Below are 23,054 nucleotides of genomic sequence, written 5' to 3'. Positions count from 1 at the left end.
TACTTCTGATAGGGTCAATAGCAGGTTATTTATTAGCTTAAATTCATCCAAAACTATACTGCAGTTGAAACAGCACTCATTTGAGTGCCCCTTCTGTTCAGGGGCGATGGTAAGCATATACTTAGGGTTAATTACTAAGCAGGATGTACCAGGCAACATAGAAGCATTTGTTAACCCTGTGTCATATGCCAAGCTCCCCCAGCCAGTGGCAAGGTATATTGCCCCCCACCCTGATTATTTTAGGGGGGATTTCAGAAATGTCACTCTGCCAGGAGCCTGTAATAATAGGAATGGGTGTTAATACTAGAGGTGGAACAGCTAGGCAGAGGACACAGGGGGCCTTACTGAGGACAACTGTTGGTGCTAGTGGACTTGTGCAGTGGCCAGGTGTCAACAGGACACCCCCTCCCCATGGCACTCAGAAAATTCAGGGGCCACATCAACAACAATGGGGCATGTTGGGGTATCAGATACTTTGATGGCCTTGATAGTATCAAGGATGGCAAATACTCCCCCACACCTGGGTATCAAACAATTGGATGCCCTAGTTGCACCCAGAAATTGCTTGATCTCACTAATCAACAGGTGGACTTCACCAAAAGTGCTAGTATAGCCAGCCAAACAAGGACTCCCCATACCTGCATCAGAGCCCAAATAGATGGATTTAGAGATTGTTTTTTTCATTTTCAGTGTTAGTAGTTTCTGTTTGGGACCACTCCTAGTCCAAGGCCTGGTCTAAGCACCTCCACATATTGGTGGACAGGTGAAACCAGCATGATGGCTGTGTCAACATGGTCAGAGTGGGGAACAAAACAACCCTAAACCTCCAAACCTTGCCACTTAATTACTCATGTTTGCTCCTGGTAAAAACAAGCCTCTCTGGCGATCAGCACAAAATGTTACCTTTCTGGTCTCCTATCGCGGGTTGAAAGATGAGCAGTGCGCTCCCCAACACAGCTCAGCACAAGCAGCGCCAAGGAATGAATGCACAGTCACCTTGCAGGGTCCAGGGCCAGGGCCAGGTTCAGGGGAGGGCCAGAAAAATGAACACAGAACGAGGGCATTCATCCCTCGTGGTTCCGCAAACACCCTGTGGGACACCAAGACGTAAACCCTTGGTCCCCGCGGGCTTCAGCCCTAGCGGGGAACACTGTGGGATCTGAAGGAAATGGGGGTGTGAACAAGGTCCAGAACAGCAACAGAGGACCACCATGGCAGGAAATAGGCTCCCACCTGTATCCTGTTTGACACCAACACCTGCACCCTTGGTCCACGTGGATTTCAGCCCTAGCAGGGAACGCTGCATGATTTGAATGAAATGGGGGCATGGCTAAGGAACAGAACAGCAACAGAGGCCCTCCAGTACAGGAATGAAGCTCCCTGCAGAATGCCAACACCCGCACCCTTGGTCTCAGCGGGCTTGTATCATCTACAAAGCAGTCATGAGTATCACACCAGCGTACCTGGTGGCCAAGCTGCACATATCTGCTGGCACACCATCCATACAAAGCAAACTGACAACTTGGCCAAAAAGACAGAACCTGCAAACAATTCTTCTTTTGTCATGCACCAACCCTCTATGTTCTGACAATTCTCCAGTTTTGAAAATCTCTCAACACATGGCTCTTTCAACAACACCTAACCAAGGACTAATTGCAATGGATGCACATACCGACATACAGAACTCTCAGTACTGCACTACTGTTAAAAGATGCCAGTCTAAATGATGGCTACTCACACTCTGTAGAGTGCTCCACTGCTCTCGAGCTAGGTCGATGCTTTAAACAATAAAATAAAACATTAAAATAGGGTAAGAAGAGATCAAATTATAGTACCCATTGGTTGACTAGTCAAGGTCTGATCTTCTAGGATGAAGAGTTGACACTTTAGGGCTGATTTGAAAAAAAGGGTGTTGTTCCTATATTTGATTATATATAAGGAAGAAATAAGTGGCAAAGTGGGAGGTGATTATGAGTACAGTTGCACAGAAAAAAAACACATGATTAACCCTCTTTATGAATATGGGGTTACCCAGTGAACCAAAACCTTTACTTGTAGTTACCTATGCAGACATTATCCAACTCACCACTGTTCTAATCCACAATTGTGACCACCATCAAGAAGAAATTCTCCTTTCAGCTGACCATAGGGTGTTTGATGAGATATAAGCCCAGGAATTCTAGCTACACCTCAGTGATGAGGCTCAAGGATGCTGAAATATACCTGTGCTGTGTTTTGTGTTGCCCTGTAGAGTGGATGTGGCCTGGCGGATTGACCTAGAGAGCTAACTCGAGTGTCTGCACAACATTGATTTGCATGTAATTGGTTCTTTTCACTCAAGGCCCAAATTCACTAGAAACAATGGAATGGAATGCTGCCGAGGATCCGCTTTGGTGAGGAAGCATTGGTTCAAGTAGTGCCACAAATCCTTCTTTTTTATAGGCCTGTCACAGGTAGAGATAAGACTTCTACCTAACTGCCAACACTCAGTGAATGTACCGTGTGGTATTACTGCTTGTGATAAATCCACCAAAAATCTGCATAGGTACTATGGACTAATGGGAATTTGGTATTTAGTTTATCCATCGAAATTAGTTTCCTCAAATCAAAATCCAACGAAAAAAAAGCATTTTCATTGAATCATTTTCGTTGGATTTTAGGGTTAGGGTCAGGGTTAGGGTTAGGGTTAAGGTTAGAGTTAGGATTAGGGTTAGAGTTAGAGTTACGGTTATGGTTAGGGGTGGTGCCCTTGTGGGTTAGGGGGGAGAACCCCCAATAAACACTAAACACTAAAACGTTACATGGAGCTGGCCAGTGCTGAAATCTAGTGCTGGAATACTTTAAAGATTTCAGCACTGGACAGCTCCATGTAACATGTTAACGTTAGGTGTGTTTCATCGAATTTCCATGCAAACAATGTGAAGTGTTTAGACAACAAAACCCTTTTCGATGAAAGGGTTTTGATACATAAAGACTTTGCATTATAAGTATGGTATTTCGATGGAACATTGTTAGTTGATTACGTTTCGATGCATATCATCTTCGATGGAATGCATTCGATGGAATGACCATAAACCTGGGAATGTATACACCTCCTCACTCGTGATGCAGTGGTAATAACATGTGCCGATTGGAGCCCACATTGACCACGTTTGGTGGTAATTCCAAGGATTTACTGCCAAATGACTGTAAAACGCCTGTTAACACCCTCTGTTACTTCTATCCTTATTAAAATACGTCTTCTTGGCACTTCAAATAAAACCTATACAGTCCCTATCGCCCAAAGATTTGACCATAAACCAATCAAAGTAGCATGGAATTTGAAAAGGATTGAACACAATAACCTATTTACACTGGTTATAGGTCAATGCTCACATGTGACAGGACTGTGTAGTGGGAGGGTGTTCAGGATGTTTCATCACGTGTCTCAAATTAGTGCATTTTGCCACAATTCTAGGCCACAGAAATAAAAATAAAATAAAAAAGTGTAAGTATTCCTGTAAAAACTGTTATTGATAAACACCTCTGGAGTAAGATGTGCCACCTAGTGATGGCCTGCCAGCTCCCTGTAATGGCCCGAGCAAAGTGTGAGCCATTTCCGAGGTCTTTTGTCATTACAGCTTGTAAATGATCCATTAGAAAAAAAATATATTTATTTTGGATGGAAAGCTGTATGCGCATGAGTGCCTTTACCCCCACGATCTGCACAAGTCTAAGGTATGTATAACTCGCACCACATCTGTGGACACATGCCACAGGCACGGCTCCCCATCCATGCACTCTAGAATAAAGATATGGCTATGTCAAATCCGGTCTAGCAGCGTGCATAGCCGTCCACACTGGAAACCCCTGACATGCCTCAACAATTTATGCCATTAGTATTCAGCGACAACCTATGTAAGAATTTGGTACAGCTGGGGGGTCCATGTAATAATGTCGCCACAAAAATATCGGCATACAAAAATATCACCGAAAAATTGCCGTTTTTTGTGGCGACATTATTGCATGGAACATGCAGGGGACACCCCTGTAACCCCCAAATTGTTTTTTTTTCTTTTTCTTTTTCTTTTTTCTGCCCCTGTCGCCATATATATGGCCACCCAAATAATATTGCCACGACATTTCCCGGCGATATTATTTACGGCGACCATATATGTGGCGATATTATTACCTGGTACATATCGACTCTCCTACACTAGCAGTCTATCCTAATGCGCCGACAACACCCGCCCACGTGCCTGACCTCTGGGGTGCTTACTGGCACACAGCCAGCCCTCTTAAGTCCTAACCCAGCAAAATGCACACAGGCATCTCAAACTAAACTCCTCAAATTTTCCCATGAATGGACTTTCGTCCATGCGGGGGTTCCAACCACAAAGCGCATTAAAGCCATATAAATGGGGCAATGGTTTTCTATAAATGACGACTTTGACTTCAATACAAGCAAAAACTAGCCACATTTAAAATGCATGCCATATACAAGGGATCATTGAGCTCAGAGAAGAGCCCCTTCTCTGTTTCTATGTGGGCCAGTGTGACCTACAGATGACGCAACATGTGAGGTCAGTGAGAAACATTTGCACAAAAAAAAGAAATGTTGGGAGAGGCCAGTGGAGTGTATGAGTGGGAAGAGCGATTCATGTGTGTGTTGGCCATGAGAATACATACACCATGAGATTCCATCACCAGTTACCGCCCATAATCCAAGCATTCCCATATGCCAAAACACATTGCTGGGATGTTAATATATAGTGAAGACACCATTAACCTTTCTGCAACATGCTAATTACTTTGGGGTTTAATCCTAAATCTCTTTGGGAAGGGGGTGTCTTCTTTAGTTAAAGAACAGAATATTTGCTATGAAGATGATGTCACGCAACAAGGAGTCTAATTTCACTGTTGCTGTGAGACCGGTCTCTACTGCAAGGTAAGTGTTTCCCGGCACACAGAATAATTCCATATGTCAGTGATGATAAATTAACCATTGGAAAAAACACAAGTTTGCAACTTATGCTCATTACTCAACTCAGACACCAATGACTCCCAGAATGTCAATAGAGTAAGGAAAGAAAGCAGTGCATGATGTAACCTGTTTCCTATGCCTATAGTATTCGTCCTGCTCGTAGATCATCCTATGGCTACATGTGATGGCAACATAGACATTATAACTTGAGGATAACAGTATAGACATTATAACTTGTGGGTAGCAACATATACATTGTAGCTTGTGGCTAACAACACAGACATTATAACTTGTGGGTTGCAACATAGATATAGCTTATGGATAACAACATAGACATTATAACTTATAGGTAGCAACATAGACTTTATAGCTATTGGGTAACAACATAGACATCATAACTTGTGGGTAGCAACATAGACATTATAACTTGTGGCTAACAGTAAAGACATTATAACTTGTGGGTAGCAACAAAGACATCATAACTTGTGGGTAGCAACATAGGCATTATATCTTGTGGGTAACAACATAGACATTACAACTTGTGGGTAGCACCATAGACATTATAGCTATTGGGTAACAACATAGACATGATAACTTGTGGGTAGCAACAAAGACATAATAACTTGTGGGTAGCAACATAGGCATTATAGGTTGTGGGTAACAACATAGACATTACAACTTGTGGGTAGCACCATAGACATTATAGCTTGTGGGTGGCATCATAGACACTATAACTTGTGAGTAGCAACATGGACATTATGGCTTGTGGGTGACAGCATAGCCATTATAAATTGTGGGTAGCAACATAGACATTGTAGCTTGTAGGTAACAATATAGACATACCTTGTGGGTAGCAACAAAGAAATTATAGCTTGTGGGTGACAGCATAGCCATTATAAATTGTGGGTAGCAACATATACATTATAGCTTGTGGTTAGCAACCTAGACACATCTTGTGGGTAACGACATACACATTATAACTTGTGGATTGCTGTTTTTCATATCTGTTTTCAAAATTAACTGTTGGATAAATTGCAAGTCGTATGAAATATGTGTCGCTTAGATGATGTTGTCATCAAAATAACGTGTTAGGCTACATGACACTATCTTCATATTTCCTACATTTGGGAAGGCAACTGTTGGCTGCTGGCTCTGTTTCTGGGTCCCAGTAATGGAGGGACTAGAGGTACTGTTTCAAAGATGCTATTCCTCAACTATTCCATCGACTATTTATTGAGGCAGAGCCACTTTAATTTCAGGAAGTGACAAATGATTGCTGATATTTCTGTGACTGAAGGTGGGAAGGTGTTTCCCCAAGAATGCATGGGGCATTAAGGAGGAGTCAGGCTGACACCCCCAAACGTGTCAACGCCCGGATTGCAACTTGTGCAGTGAGAAGTGAAAGTGTCACACCCAGTGCTTTCAGTAGGGTAATAAATCATGGCCGTGCCCCTAAAAAGCCATGACACAATATCTGGGGGCGGGGCCTAAGAAGTGATTTGTGTGCGCCCCAAGAATCTCAATTAGCTAAGAACATTTTAAGAGACATGATTCCTCTGTGACCAAAGATGTGCTGTGACATTTGGGGTAGGGTTTTCATACCTGAACTGAAAGTGAAAAAACATCTATTTTAAAATGATTATAAATATAAAATAACGATCAAGCAATTTAGAAAATCAACTAAAATAACACATAAAATATAAAAATGAAATCAAAACAAAAAAGGACAATGCAGGTTCCTTACTTAATTTAAAGTAAACATATGCTTATCATGTATCAATAAATGCATTGAATCATTCGTATGACCTGATTTCAAAACTTTCCAATACCAATTGCAAAAATACTGTTCTCTATACTATAATGTTCCATTAGGGTATTTGAAAAATAAAAATAATCCAAGTCCAAATGACAAACCAACGATGTGATCCAAACCCTGGATAATAGCGACGCCTACGGGTTAAGAGCAGTATTGTCACTCAGCTTGGGGTTATCAGGTGAGGGGAGTGTGTTGCGGGAGCCCCAGGATACCACCTACTTGGTGGCAATTTTAGAAAATGTCTTAGGTTGGCCCCCCAGCTAGTCCATATCTCCAGGCGCTCTCATGGACTGTGCCCTGTTTTTATTTATTTATTTTTTGTTGCCACCACAAGTGAAGTAACATTTGGACACCCCATGGCCCCCAGGTAAGCGGGCCCCACTTGTTGCTTAAAAATCTTTTCCAGGCCCATTTTGCCACCCATTTCTGGCGGTGCACTAGGCAGGGCATCTGAAGCCTGGCCATACAACAGGAATCTGCAGCCTGCGGCACTCCAGATGTTGTGGACTACGGCTCTGTGATCCCTTGCCAGGGACTGTTCTGACAAGGGCTTTTGGGAGTTGTAGTACAAACCATCTGAAGAGGCAAAGGCTGCAGAGCCTTGCCCTAGCAGCATTACTGGATGCTCTGATGCAAACAGATCAGATGAATGTTTTCGATCATAATATGGGATACCAATGTCCTTATAATAAGTCCGTGCTCAGCAAAACAACACATAATCAGCATTCCTGTACCTTTTACAGAATATCCCAACAAATAAAAAATAGGGTGAACTAGAGTACCTTTTGTAGAACCACCTTTGCATGTTTTACTGCAGTCCACATAACTACATTATTCCCAGTGTTTATTGAATGTCCTTTACCTTATTGATAGGTCTTGTAGGAAGGGGATGTTGGCTCTCACAGGATGAAAAACAAGATTACATAGTGTAAAAAGAATAGTGGTACACAGATACACATTTACTTTGAGTTTAATGATTTGTATCAAATGAATGTACACTTTTGTAGCTGTGAAGTCTATTTAAAATGACTGGTAGTGATGTTTGTGTTATATATACATATATATAATATAGTTATTTCATTTACATTATAAGTAGCTTTTTTATATAGCGCTTTAATCTAAAGCGCTTTACATAGGACATAATAACATACATTACAATTATTAGGCAATCGAAATTGTAGAACATGCATTTATTTTGGCAGTAATGCCTTTTCTGGCGGGCGGTATGTGTTTGCAGCTGCACACCATCGGAATTAATCGTTCCAAGTGAAGCATGAAATAAGGTGACGACGGGGCGTTTCCATTTGGTATGGCACAACAGGGAAGGCAGTTTCGGCATTGATACTCAGAAGTAATGTCTTGGGTGCACGCTGTCGTTTTGCACGTCAGGAAAGGGCCACCGTGATTGCACAACACATGTGTTCCATCAACAAAGAAAAAGTAACTATTGGTAAAATAGCTATAGCTGCCATGAAACGGCCGATTGGGGGGGTCAGGATGGAGTCCCTTTTCGATTTCATTGAAGTCCCTCCTTGATTTCTATGGTGCCCCAAAAGCCTGCTAGGAGCGGGTATGTTAGACGAGATAGCATCAGAGACAAGGGTGTGGTGGCATGCGGAGACAGGATTGCATAGTGCAAGACAAGGGCATCCAACAGCTTGGTGAGATCGTTGCCTTATACTCTTTTGGTCCGATTCATGCAATGTTTTGCACGGTTCCAAGTGACTTTGCATTGATGAAAAGTGACTTTGCACTGCCCGCACAAACCCGTATTCATTGACCTGTGCAAAGTGTATTTTTGCAGTGCAAAGTCAGTACACAGTCTTTTTTTGCAGTTCAAAATGACTTCGCATTACAATTATACACGTTGCACAGGTCCATGAATCAGGGTTTGTGTCAGCAGTGTAAAGTCACTTTCAGAGGTGAAAAGTCGCTTTGAAATTGGCAAACTCATTGTTCGACATAGCGTGTTGGGACGTCCCAGCTGCTAAAATTTGGCAGTACCCTGCTGAGGTTACACTGGGCTGGGAGGATAGCTCAGCGGCAATGCATCTGTTTTGGAAGCAAGCCAATTGGTCTCCGGTTTTAAGCATGTTATAAAAGAATAATGAATGAATTCATGAACTTCTCTTGTCTTCTCTTGTCGGCTAGCTAGACAGCAAATAAATTAGACGTCTGATTAGTGCACCATCAAAAGAGAGTCACACAATTGAACTAGCCTGCACCTTTAAGCAACACACATGGCTTCCATGCAAGGGCGGGAGGAGGCAGGGGGCACCAAAATATATATTTCACATGAGGCAATTGCATACTTGTTCACCTGGGTATGTAAACCTCTCCCACAATAACAGCGACACCCTCCACTTCCGGCTTCTTCGTTCAATACATGCTCAAATGTGCTGTGTGGATGCAGAATGGGCCGCTCTGCTAGCTGGGAGGCCTGCCTGTGCATTATGCTAAACGTGTGACGGCCCAGACACTTAATGCTGCACCGAGCATCACGTGAACATCTGTCAAGAGCAACTTATTGGACCGAAAGCAATTGTTTCTGCTGAATCCTTAATGAATGTTGACATTTCCTTCTTTCAAGGTGTGGGAAAATGCTTAGTGTTATTTTCCCGAAAGCGACACAATTGATGTTCAGTCAAACACATCCCAGCGGGAGGGTGTGGGGGTGGCGGGCATGAGATGAAGAAACTTGAGTACATTATCCAATCTGCACAGAGTGGAAGTATTTGATATCTAGTGTTCTGATTTGGATCAAATTTCCCATATTTGAGAGTAGAATAGGGCATCTCAGTTAAAAAGCAACTCGTGCCACAGCACCACCCAGTCGCCATCCCTGGAAGGCCACCTCCCATTCATGTCCACTGAGCTAAGCACTGTCAGTATGCAAATTAGCTGGAAAGCACAAATTGTTTGCTGTAGAAAAATGGTCTTACCTTTCAATATAGCAATATTTAATGCATAGCTGTATCAACCCAAAACCAGCAGTTCTTAAGAATGCATACACATTTCAACCACATTCAAGATCATAGGTGGGAAATTAACCTAACAGTATAATAACTCTTCTTCTTCTTCTTAATTACTGAATGTGTGGGCAGACAAACACAGGCGCTTCCCCATCCAATAGGACAATGACTGGAGCATTGGAGTGTGTTAATCAAACACACCCCAATATTATGGTTGATTTAAAAATTCATAAACAAATTGAAACGTTACCTGAACTGTCAGAGTAGAATAGGCCATTTCAGTTTACATGGCTCCAATGCCACAGACTAGCCATACCTTTTGGTTCATCTCCAGTTCAGAGGTGCAGAGCAATGCATTGTGGGATGCAAATTAGCTCAAAACCATACATTTTACTCAGAAAATGAACTGCCTTGCCTTACAATCCGGTGCAAGACAATGAATGGTTTTTTCAACCCAAGACAGAAGCTCTCAAGGATGCAAACATTTCAGAGAGTGAACATTATTTAAATACCACACTTATACAAACATATTTTAATCATGTCTGTTGTTTGAAAAAATGTTTCAAAGCCCAAGCTGTGGTGTCCAGCTTTCACCAGCAGATGTGTAATGACTAAAATCATGGAGTTAGTGCAATTGCCATTACAGGTCCTTTGAAACCCTACCCATAGAAGACCTTGCAGGAAATGACACCATAGCCTGAATGAGTTAAAAGGAAGTGACAATCATGCAGACCTTGTTTTGATGAGATTACAGGACACTGATCAGAAACATCCTTTAATAAGCATAAAACTGATAGGTTACTTGAAATAACGTGGACATAGATAAATGGAAGTCTTAGGAGTCACAACGGGCCAAAGGGATAACTGATGTTTTTGCCACTGATGCTATTGGGACTGAGAACTCCTGCTTGCCAGTTTTTGCTCATTTCACCGAGATCAGATTGGAGCAAAAGTGACATTTATTTGAGAGGGGAAGTGCACATTTGACATAATCCAGACTTTCCATTTTGGCCTCCTCTCATATGATAATATTGTCATATTGCACCTCCAAGAGCACAGGTAACGCTTACATTTAGATTGTATACATTTTAGGGTAATTCATAGAATTCAGCGCTCAAGTGGCGCACGCAGCTGGCGCGCAAAGGGAGCGTGCGCTGCGTGTGCCAAAATCAATTTCAGCACACAGCGTATTCATGGATACTTATATCCATAACAAGTCGTGGTGCAGCGACAATGCAGCAGCGCCAGTTACGCCCCAAGCCCGCTCCATGCGCACAAATCCCCTACATGGCTCAAAGGTCAGTGGAACAGCATATAGCCCCCCAAGCACAAAAATGCATGGAAAACTCCCAATGCACCCCTCAGAATACGCGTACCGCGCTCGCGCCAGTGAAAAATGCGTTGAAAACTCCCTGCGCACCCCTCGGAATACACGTACCCCACTTGCGCCAGCAAAAACGTGTGGAAATTCCCCGCACACCCATCGGAATACAAGTACCCTGCTCACGCCAGTGAAATCGTGTGTAAAACTCCCTGCGCACCCCTCAGAATATGCATACCCCGCTTGCGCCAGTGAAATCGCATGTAAAACTCCCAGCTCACCCCTCGGAAAATGCGTACCGCGCTCACGCCTGCGAAATCGCATGTAAAACTCCCCACGCACCACTCAGAATACACGTACCCCGCTCAAACTAGCAAAATCACGTGTAAAACTCCTGGCACACCCCTCCGAATACGTGTACCCCACTGCGTCAGGTAAAATGCGTGGAAAAGTCCCCCCTGTGGTGTGGGCTGCCTGTGGAGGGTGGGTGGTGGATGGGCTGCCTGCGGGTCATGGACTGGGGTGATGGGCTGCCTGCGGGCTATGAAATGGGGTGATGGGCTACCTGCTGGGCATGGACTGGGGTGTTGGGCTGCCTGCGGGCCATGGACTGGGGTGATGGGCTGCCAGCAGGCCATGGACTGGGGTGACGGGCTGCCTGCGGGTCATGGACTGGGGTGATGGGCTGCCTGCGGGGCATGGGTTGGGGTGATGGCTGCCTGTGGGGCATGGCCAGGGGTGCTGGGCTGCCTGCGGGTCATGGACTGGGGGATGGGCTGCTTGAGGGGCCTGGACTGGGGGGATGGGCTGCCTGTGGGGCATGGACTGGGGTGATGGGCTGCCTGTGGGGCATGTCGTGTATTCCGGCGGGGCTCATGGAGTTTTACACGCGAGAGGCCTGGCGCGAGCGGCGTACATGTATTCCGGAGGTGCGCGTAGAGTTTTACACCTGATAGGCCTGGCGCGAGCAGGTTACGTGTATTCTGGGGGTGCACGTGGAGTTTTAAACGTGATTTCGCTGACGCGAGCGGGATACGTGTATTCCGGGGGTGCGCATGGAGTTTTACACGTGATAGGCCTGGCGCGAGTGGGGTACACGTATTCTGGGATGCGTGGGGAGTTTTACACGCGATTTCGCTGGCACGAGCATGGTACGTGTCTTCGAAGGGGTGCGTGGGGAGTTTTCCACATCTTTTCGCTTGTGCGAGCGGGGTACGTGTATTCCGTGGATGTGTGGGGAGTTTCACACACGATTTGGCAGTGTGTGCCCTCCCAGGTGTGCCCCCCATCCCCATGCCCCGCCGGCAGCCCACAGCACAGGGGACCACCCCACACCCCTGGCCATGCCCCGCAGGCCGCCCATCACCCCAGACCATGCCCCACAGGCAGCCCACACCACAGGAGACAACCCCACACACCTTCCCATGCCCCACAGGCAGCCCACACCACAGGGGACTACCGCACGCCCCTCCCCAAGCCCTGCAAGCAGCCAACACCACAGGGGACCACCCCACACCCTGCCCATGCCCCGCAGGCAGCTCATCACCCCATAACATGTCCCGCAGGCAGGCCACATGGCACCATGCACTTGGGAGCCCTGACACATGTCCGCCACTCTATGCCCAGTGGATCATGCCCACCCCATCCACCCACCCACTACATATATGGGCACCTGCCAGCAGGCCCCGACTCATCTCCCCCTAACAATTGAAGGGCACCTGCTAGCAGGCCCCGACTCATGTCCCCCACCCCACCCACCCACCTACCCACCCACCCACCATTGATAGGCACCTGCCAGCAGGCCCTGACTCATGTCCCCCACCCCACACACCCACCCACCATTGATGGGCACCTGCCAGCAGGCCCCAACGCATGGCCCCCCAAACAACATGTCCTAACAAAACAGACCCATGACTCTAATGCCAACCCAAATCCCCCCCGCCTCCAGTCCAAACACACAACCATCCACTGCACCCGCTCCCAAATTACCCATGCAATGAGAGTCTTAAAAGAACCACCATGGCCATGCATAAATGTACAACAGAGCCACACAGAGGAAACACATGACTGAGGCAATGTTCATAGAGACTTGCACATAACCAATGATAGTACACAACACCAATAATGAAGATATATGAAATGTATTCAAAAACGTAATTAAATAACATAATGAAAATTCAAACTTGCAAAGTAAGGTATAATGAAAGCAAAAAAAAAATAAATAGAAAAATCCAATGTAAAACAAAAATCCACAACAGGAAAAAAGAGAAGTGGTCCATTGCCAATATCCATAGAAAGTACATATACATTTTTTTTAAAAAAAAATCATTGATCCATGGGATGTCCAAAGAATGAAAGTATGTACAAGTCCGGAACTATATACAATGGAAGTCCAAAGGGTCCATGATCCCCAAGCAAAAGGAAACCTACAAAAAAGTCCTATGAATTAAAAACTATATACATAAAGTTGAACAAAGTCCATGAACTCCAAAAGAAAAGATAAAACAAAGGAAACCTAACCCTAAAGAACTATGTACAAAGGTGGCGGGCAAGTCCTACAGCTCACTTTTGATGTTCCGGGCCAGGGCATCACCGAACTTCACTTCGATGTTCCGGAGGCGAGCGTCTTCCCTGGCCTCGAGGTCTCACAGGGATGCAGCCATGGCCTCCTCCAACTCCCTGCGAGTTGCCTTGAGGCACTCAGACCCCCCCAATGTCCTGTGCATGGAGTTCTCCTCCCTGACCATAGTGAGCCGTGCCTCCTTTGCCCACTGCCGCACCTCATCTATCTGCTGGCCCAACCGCTGCCACACGGAAGACACTCCCAATCCAGGGTCCTCCGGCCCTCTGGCTGATGCCTGCCCCTGTGATGTTGATGGGCCTGAGTCAACATCGCTCCCACCCTGAGCCTTCTGCTGCAGTGCATGTGCCCTGCCTGTTGATGCCTGCACGTCCTCCTCTTGCTGGGGTCCAGTTGGTGGGGTGGCCACCCCTGCTGGACCTCCGACTCCCGACTGTGGCAGGGGTGTGTCCTTCACCAGCTTGTCTGCTGGCTCAGCGGCAGCTCCACAGGGTGCCCAGGTGATACTTGGGCAGGAAGATGGCACGGAGGATGACTGGCGCATAGGGGGTTCAGTTGAGGAGGGGGTCACAAGAAGATCCATCACACAGAGGAACTCAGCGCCAGTGACCTGTCCTAGTAGGCTGACGCGGTCAATGAGGTATTCAAAATTACGTGCATTGTCCTCACGAGAACTCTGCACGTCATCCTGAATACCATGTTGGCGCAACGCCACCACAGCTAGGACAGGCTCAATCTGGTCACCGATTGCCACATCTGCAGGTAGAGGAAGGCTAGTTGTTGTTCGTGCATGCCCTCCCTGAAAACGGGTCTGGACGAAGGCATCCCTGCTGGTGCAGGATGATGCATTCACAGGATCGGGGACAGGATTACACACAGTCACCTCTGTGGCGACCTATGGTGCCTCCTGTCCCTGCCCCTCAACTGCATCACTAGCACCAGTGTAATCCCCCCTCCAGGGTGTGTGGGCCTTTCACGGCCTCCTCCCCAACCGAACCCCCCACCAACCTGGATGACTCCGTGCCATCTTCCTCCATAGGCCACTGTGGGGGCTCAGCTGCCCCTACTGCTGCTGAGGAGTCCACCTCCAAACGCCGCCTCTTGGACATACCCTCTGCAGCCAAGGACACAGCACCAGACTCCTTACTCCCCAAAGAGATGACAACCTGGGAGGGGAGCTGGGCCCTGTGTCTCCGGCTAGAGGTGGGATCCCTGCCGCTGTGCTCCACAGCACCGTCTCAGTCCTCTTCATCAGTTGACGCTGAAGACAGGGAGAGACAGAACACAGGCATCAGGGCACTGTACAATGTTCGGATATACACATGACAGTTGCACATGAGTGGCATTGTCAAACTTCACCGATGGCATCACACTCCCCAGCACACATCATTTGAACCCACACACATGCACGAATTAACAGGAATGGTGCATCAGGTACCAGCATCAATAGACACACAACAGCATGAACATCCAAAGGTCAGCCAGACATCACAAGCAACACGGGGAGTGCCAAACACATGCACACACGCCACCAGACAGACATGCATCTGTACATCTACACCACCTGTCACAGTGAAATCACTGGGAACTATGTCACATCTGCCAATTGCCTCACTACATGTCTCTGTCACATGCACCCATGCCGTGTCACAGTTGCACACATGTCAAACACACACATGCACATGTACAGCATGCACGTACATGAAGGTAGAACCAGCATCCATGTGTCACACCCCAACCATGGCATAGTACATACACAGAAATGCCAACATGAGTTTGTCTCCACATGCATTTGTGCATCATGCATCATGCTTTGGAACACATACACCATTGTTGGGCATCACACATGACTGGACTCACATGCAGCAGGCTCATGTCCCTGAACATACACATCCATACATGTGCCTTTCCAGACAGAGGTCCATGCGGCACACTCCTGGCACACCTCAACATTCACTGCGTCCAATCAGTACACATGGACGCTTACCGCTCGACTCCGGACGGGTTTGCCTCTCAAGGACCTGGAGGTGAAGCGCTGGGCGTATGCGTTCCAGGACCATCATCTGGTTGTCGGTAAGGCGGACCTGGCACGTGGACCTGGCACCCCTCTGCATCCGCTGTGTCCAAGAGGTGCCGGGCCTTCCTGACGGTCCTGGACCTAAAGTCCTCCCAGCACTTACAGATGTGTGGTATGTCGTGAGTTGCCACCCCCTCCACGTTGATGACAACCATGATGTCCGTCCAGATCCTTCTCTGTCATCTTTGTTGGCGCGTGTTCTTCCGAAGAGGGCATCATGATTCACCAGGACTTGCTCCACCAAGATGCTAACCTCTCCTGCTGAGAAGCTGGCAGCCCTCTGCTTCTCTGGCTGGGGGTAGCCATGGTCTCAGATGTTGTTTCCCCGACATGGCAATCCCCGAGGCAGGTGTGGGTGGGCAACTGGGTCTTGGTGCTGGGCTGTGGAGTGATGGAACTGCAGTGGGGAGTCTTCTGTTCCAGCAGGGGTGGTCACAGCAGCTGGACCCCTGCAGATGGCTGACATGCATGCACCAAATAGCAGGGCACATGGCCAGCAGGGAGGCAGGCAGCAGCAGATGGCTGGTGGGAGTCTGCTCAGGGCTCTGGAGCCAGGAAAATGGCCTTCTGGGCAGGAGCGTGGTCTTCCGTGTGTTGTCGTGTGGCCAGCTTGATACAGAGTGATTTTCATGTAATGTGAGGAAAGGCCCTTAGCGTGTAAGCGCGTATGTAATGTAAAATGCGTGGGCATTTCCCTCAGCATGGGTGCATCCGCACGTGCAAAAAAATAACATCTGCGTGTGAATGCGTGTAATTCGAGGAAAGGGCCTTAGCGTGTAAGTGATGTTAAGCGCGAGGGTGTTGCCTTCAGCATGGGTTAAAGGTGAGCATGGGCCTGCAGTCCACTGTACGTGCTGTTCGTGGAGACCAACGCGTGTGTTTACTCTGCTGGAATCACATGTGATTACTTCACAGGGTCTGAAGTCCGTGCCTCTTCTTTTGACTGGGTGTTGCCCACATGCACAAGCACGTGTGTTTTTGATTTGTTTTTTCACGCAAGGCAGGCGGTGAGTCGCACTCGCTATTTTCCTCACTGTGGTTCCCCCTGTGCATCGTGCACTGTTTGCGAGGTCATAGTAGCCCGCGTGTTCCATGCGTATGTGTTTTTTATGTCTTGGGTGCCACACCATACTGCTGGAGGTAAAATCCAAGCACGTGGGCTACCGGGGTCGCGTACACATATATTGTTTTTTATTTTCAATTTCTTGTTCTTATACTTTTTCAATTTATTTTTTTTTTCATTTTTGGGGGTACCTGAGCATTGCATGACCCGTCAATTTTCCCCAGGGGTCACAGACAGCCTTGCAGAAGCACTAGGGTACCTATTCCATCAAGTACCCTGCCCCTTCTAGCCAATTTCCCTGGACAATTGTTGAGTGAACCTCCCATAGCCTATTTTCCATCGGTGCCATGGTTGGAAGGCCACCAAAGGCTAAGGGCGGCAAAGCTGGGCATCCTCCCAGGGCATGGCTTGGTCAGGCACGTGGGCACAGAGACCAGGGAAGACGGGGAGTCTAGGGTAGCCAGGGTGGCTACACAGGGGGAAGAGGCAGGGGTGTCCCTCTGGGGCAGGATGCCCAGCCACGTGCTGGTGCAGGCATGACACCACCACCTGTGGCTCCTTGTGATGCACCTGTTGCATCACAACCTGGTGCCCATATCACCCAACAGCAATTTACATATGCTGTCACAGGCCCACCGGTGGTGGTAGCTGGAGGTGCAGCTGTGGGCACTTCCACCCTGGCTCTGGGTCAGCCAGCGCATGTTGCGTTGTGTGATGAAGACTCCCAGGACGATTTCCATCGTGTCTGGAGGTTGGGGTCACGTGTGTCCACTGTAGCTGTGACTGTGGCACACGTATCTGGGACAGTTATGACATCTGCTGCCCCAAGCAGCCGGGTGGTAGTAACTGCTTGTGCAGATGCAGCCAACACCACCCTGGCAGTGAGTCAGACCCAAGCCAGACATTCTGTCTTCATACCTACACCGCCTGCCTTGGACCAGTCCACCAGCGCTACTGCCCCCACTGATCAGGGCCACATTGCCCACGCAGGGTCAGTACCACTGCACAAAAGGAGGAAGCGTGCTCCCGCACAAGAGTTTGGGACCCCAGACACGGCTCCGGCCTCTGGCACGTCAAGGAAGAAGCCTTTGTGCAAACAGGAACTGGACTTCCTTGTGGACTACGTGTCGGAACACCAACGCAATATGCTTGTGGGCCCACAGTGCCATACAACGCATCACCAGCATTGGGTCCACTGGCAGCATGTTACAGATGGTGTGACGGCCATGGGATTCCAGGTGCGCATGGCTCAGGACTGCTACAAGCGTTGGAATGACTTCCGAAGCAATGCAAAACAAAAGCCTGCCTCCAATTATTCCATGTCTCTGGTGACTGGTGGTGGGCCACCACCAGAGGAGGATGAACTCACTCAGCATGAGGAGATTGCTTCAGAGTTCATTCCAGAAGAACAATTCCATAGAGTGGGAGAGAGGATGGATTATGATGCGTCATCTGGTGAGTATTGATGCGTGTGACTCAATGACATGTGTGTTTGACATGTGTGTCCCTCCCAGCTTCAACTTGGCTCCTTCCTTTCTTCAATCTCCCTCTCTACCTGTGGCATGCGGCAAGGGTCTGACCTCTCGGCCTGACTATACAAACAGCACCTGGCAGTTCTAGCCTACTGCATTTTCATTTTCTGTTACCACTTCCAGTGCTATGCTTAGGACAACCAACTCATTTCCAGGCTTCCCTTGAGCAACTCTTCTGCCTCCCTTATTTCTGATAGCCTAATTGCAATTTTCAATTGGTGTACTGCAAATGATCTCCGTCTCAATGCCAACAAGACTGATATCCTCCTCATCAGTACACCTTCATCATCCTTTCCCCTCACTCTCTGGCCAGCCCCACTTGGCCCTCCTCTTACCTCCACCTGCAAGGCCAACAACCTTGGGGTCACCTTTGACTCAACACATTCCTTTTCCACACACATTTCTGACATATCTTGAGATAGATTAACTTCTTCACATCCTCAGGGGTACTGTGCCTTTCCTATCGTTCAACTACATGCTCACAGTCTCTCATGCTATGTTTTACTCAAGGTTGGAGTACTGTGACAGACTCTTCATATATTCCACCTACCTCCACAATCCACACTCTACCACTAATCCAGTATTGGACTGTGAGACTTGTCCTTGGCCTCATGACCTTGGATTCTACCTTTCCAGCTCTGTAATCCCTTCATTGGCTACCAGTGTATGCAAGTATGATACTTCAGACCCTCTGCATTGTGCACAATGATTTTTTGGGACTGGGTGCGAAATAGCTGCAACAATCCCTCTGCAAATTCCTCCCCTCTTGAGTCCTTTGCTCCTCCACCTCACACTCCCTCCAGGTCATTTTTCAATTGAATAGATAAATTGGGGACAGATCTGTGTGTATGGCAGGGTACGCTCTTTGGAACAGCCAACTGGGCATGTTGAAACTTGAGGAGAAACATCTCAGCTTCCGGTAGCAACTCAAGACCATCCTATTTGCTCCTGCATTAGCCCCTCTTCTCCCTAGCTGAACAATTTCCTCTGTCGGCACTGTGCCCCTGCACACACTCTGTCCTTCGGGCCAAAGTACCTACTCACCCTGCCTCCCTGCTGCACTGCCTCCATGCCTCCAATTGCAATGGGTCTTGTGCGTGTATCCATACAGTCCCCCACTCTTCATCTGTTCTCATCAGATTTGCCCTATCCAAATTGTCTTGAACTTGCCACTTGCTGGCTGCACTGATACCTTTTGAATGCCTATTCTATCATTGTACTTAATTTTCCTTCTTTGGTCTCTTCTGTTTGGCACGTTCCCCTTCTCCGCCTTCCAGGGTCTTCAGCCCTTTATCCCTTCTCCATGCAATTGCGTGTTCTCAATGTCACTGTGCCCAGTATGATAGTTGTTTCGAATTCCTTTTCTCCCTTGTCCCACTCCCTTCGCTTGTTTGCGCTCTGAGCCACTTGTGTACGCGTGCAATCTTGATGAGATGTCATGTCATGTCATTTACATCCTTTGTCCTTGGTTCAGTGTGTCTCACTCTGACTGTGCTGATGGCAGTGGGTCCCCATGCACATGTGTGCACAATCATGTTCCATGTGCATTCCATGTATGCCCCAGGTGTCCTTGACCACCTGCTCATTGTAGTAAGTGTCCAGAATGAGCCAAGTGTCATCCCATTTGGACAGCCATGTCATACTCACTGTAGGTCTGTGTGTCATCACGCATGACTTCAGGCTGTCCACATCTGTATCATGCACATGGCTTCCCCTGTTACAGGCCGACTGCCTCTTTTCAACTGGTGTTGTCTTCTACATGCATGGGTATACTATTGATGGTTCCTCATCTGTCCTCCATCATGTCCACTTCTCATCGGCTGCAGTGACATTTGAATAACGAAATGCACATGCCTACACTGTCTGGCAATGCACAGTTCTGTGTGGAACATTTCATTGCCATGCAGTGCCTCCCTGCTATTGCCCAGAGGGTGGGTGTTTCATCCATGCTTCATGGTGCATGCCATTTGCACATGATGCCTGCAATTGCTGTAACACTGCTGTCATGTTTGTAGATTGACATCACTACGTACGTGTTGATGTTGTAAGTTGAGGGGCTACACATGCACTGCACCACACACACCCACTCATGTGCCAAGTTAAGCCCTTCAGGATGAAAACACAATGCTGCTGTGTGATGTTGACCTGACATGTATGTAACCATGTCCCTCCTTTCACTTTATAGAAAAGCACTAGCGTAGGTGCCTCCTGTGACACATGTACTGTGCATAGTTGACGATAGTTGAGTGCTGCACATGAACATGCATGTTACATGTATCATGGTGTGTTTGGTTAGATTTCTAGCTGTGGTTATTTGTGTGTTCAGACATGTTTATGCTAGGTGCCATCTCTTTGTTGGCATCTCTCATTTCGGCATTGGATATGTGCCTGCTAGAGGTTGTGTGTGATGCTGGTGATGTGCAACATGCAAGACATGTGTTGCCTTCACATTTTGCACACATCCTTTTCTGCTTTTGGGATACCCTTGCATTGCAATGCCACTGGATGCATGTTGGGGTTTCAGTTGCCTGTGACATGGCTGTTTCATTATTTGGCTGTCAATGTTGTGAACTGTATGTGTGTGGTATGTGCTACTGACATGCGTGTCCTTGTTTCTTTTCTTTATGTTGCAGGTGATGACGCATTGGTGGCAGAGGATGTAGATGTCATCCCAGACATAGTGGTCAGTTCACATGACCAACCAGGCACCAGTGTTGGTCGTGGGGTGGCAGCCCACGAGAACCCATTGGTGCTCCAGGCCATCATTTCCAGAGCTGACTCTGAGTCAGGCTCTTTCTGTATCCTCTGACCACTATGTTGAGCCTGATCTGCATCATAATGTGTTGTCGCCGGTAAGTGATCCTGTGTTGGATGATTTTCTGTTTGCGACACCTGCCTTAGGGGTCCAGGCAGGGTTGGAATGTCTTCCTGTGGTGGTTACGGGTGCACAGTGACACTCAACACCAGTTGGCCATGTTCCTGGGGCATCAGGTTGACGGAGGGATGCAGTCCTGCAGCCGTGGGCGGCACCAACCCAGCAAGGACCATGGCTCCTTGGGCCCAGCAGGTGTGGTGTCCGGCAAAGTGTTGGCTGTGTGCCACCGGGGTCAACTGAGTGGGAGTGTTCCATGATTGCCATAGCACAGCAACAGGGGGGAGCAGTTGAAAAGATTGCTCAAGGTATGGAAAGTGTGGTCCATTCCATACACCCCTCTGTAAGGCAAATGGTGCTCCAGCAGCGGGCTACACAGTCATCGTGCCACTTACTCAGGCTGGACATGGCAGCATCTGACGGGCGCGTCAGACTGAAATGGCGGCTCTGCGTCAAGCACTTAATGCTCAAGCAGAGGCACACTGTGAGGCCCTGATGGTGGAACACCAATCCATCCGATCTACTCTGGCTGCGCTCATGATGGAAGAGAGTAGGCGGACAGAAGACAGGATGGTTCAGCTTGAAAGAACCATCTCAGCTGAACTCCATGTAAGTCAGGAGTTGCTCCGTTTGTCATGTGAGGCCATGTAGGCAGAACTCTGTCTCACATGTCAGTCCTTGAAGGAGGAAGCACATGTGGCACGTGAGGTAATGCATGCAGACCTAAGTCTCATTTCCATGTAGGACATGGCTTACCAGACCCGCATGCTTGCTGCCATTGAGGGGCAAGGCGCGGTTAGGCATGGTGAGTCAACTGAGCCACGTCCACCTTTTGATTTCCATCCAGAGGGTGACGATGCCAACCTATCTCCCACATAGGCCACGCCATGCAGGCGTTGACCCCAGTGAGTTTTTTTTTTTAATCTCAACATCTACACATGTGGGTGTTGAGGTGCACCCTGTACTTCCCCCCTCCTGGGTGCCCCCAAGCCCCGGGTCATATATGGCCATGTTGATTTAGTTTTTTCCTGCAAAATAATTTTTTTTCCTGCAAAGTTTTTTTTTTTTTCCAGCAGTATTTTTTTTTTTGGCCCACACATTATTAGTTTATCCTACATTTTTATTTTTTGTTAAGTGTGTTTATTTTTTTGTTTTCAAAATTTAGTTTCATTTATTTTTTCTTGGGCTTTATGTTTTTTTTCTTCATTACTTTCCTTTTTGAAACATTATTTTTATTTATTTTAATTATTTTAATGATTACACATTTTTTGTACAAGAAAGATTTGTTAAATTGATTTTTATTTTCTGCTGATTTTTATTTATTGCATTTTCATTTGTCTATTGTGCATACATGTGACAGTGTGGTGCTTTGTGGCATTGGAAGGCATCCAATGTGTGTTCCAGCTGGGCCCATTCAGGCTTGTCTTGTTTTGATGTGTTTTGCTTGGGGTCCTGACCCATATGCTACTCCTGCTTCCCCTTTCCATGGGCTCACAAGGATGGCTTGGTGTAACAACATATCACACATGGGCATTGGGCTTCCGTCATATCTGTGGCCAGCCTGCAGTCCTACTTGTGTGTACACCCCTAGTGGGTATTCCGGTGGGAATCTCCAATGCATGTCTGCACTTCAGTTTGGTGAGTATTCTGTTGACTGTTCATTTCATCATGTTGCTTATGATAGTTGTTATGTATTGACTGTCTATGTTCATGCACTTCCTGCCATAGGTGGTACCATGTACCCTTTGGCTGTCTACCACACACTGATGGTGGGAGGGGTCTGTGTGCTGACAATGTTTAATTGGGACACTTTCCCCACAGTGATTTTGATATGTCACATGAAGGCTGCACGCTGAG

The sequence above is a fragment of the Ambystoma mexicanum genome, chromosome 14, assembly GCF_040938575.1.
Source record: "Ambystoma mexicanum isolate Mex_15411 chromosome 14, UKY_AmexF1_1, whole genome shotgun sequence".
NCBI classification, from domain to species: Eukaryota; Metazoa; Chordata; class Amphibia; order Caudata; family Ambystomatidae; genus Ambystoma; species Ambystoma mexicanum.
Note: the sequence above shows the minus strand (reverse complement) of the source record.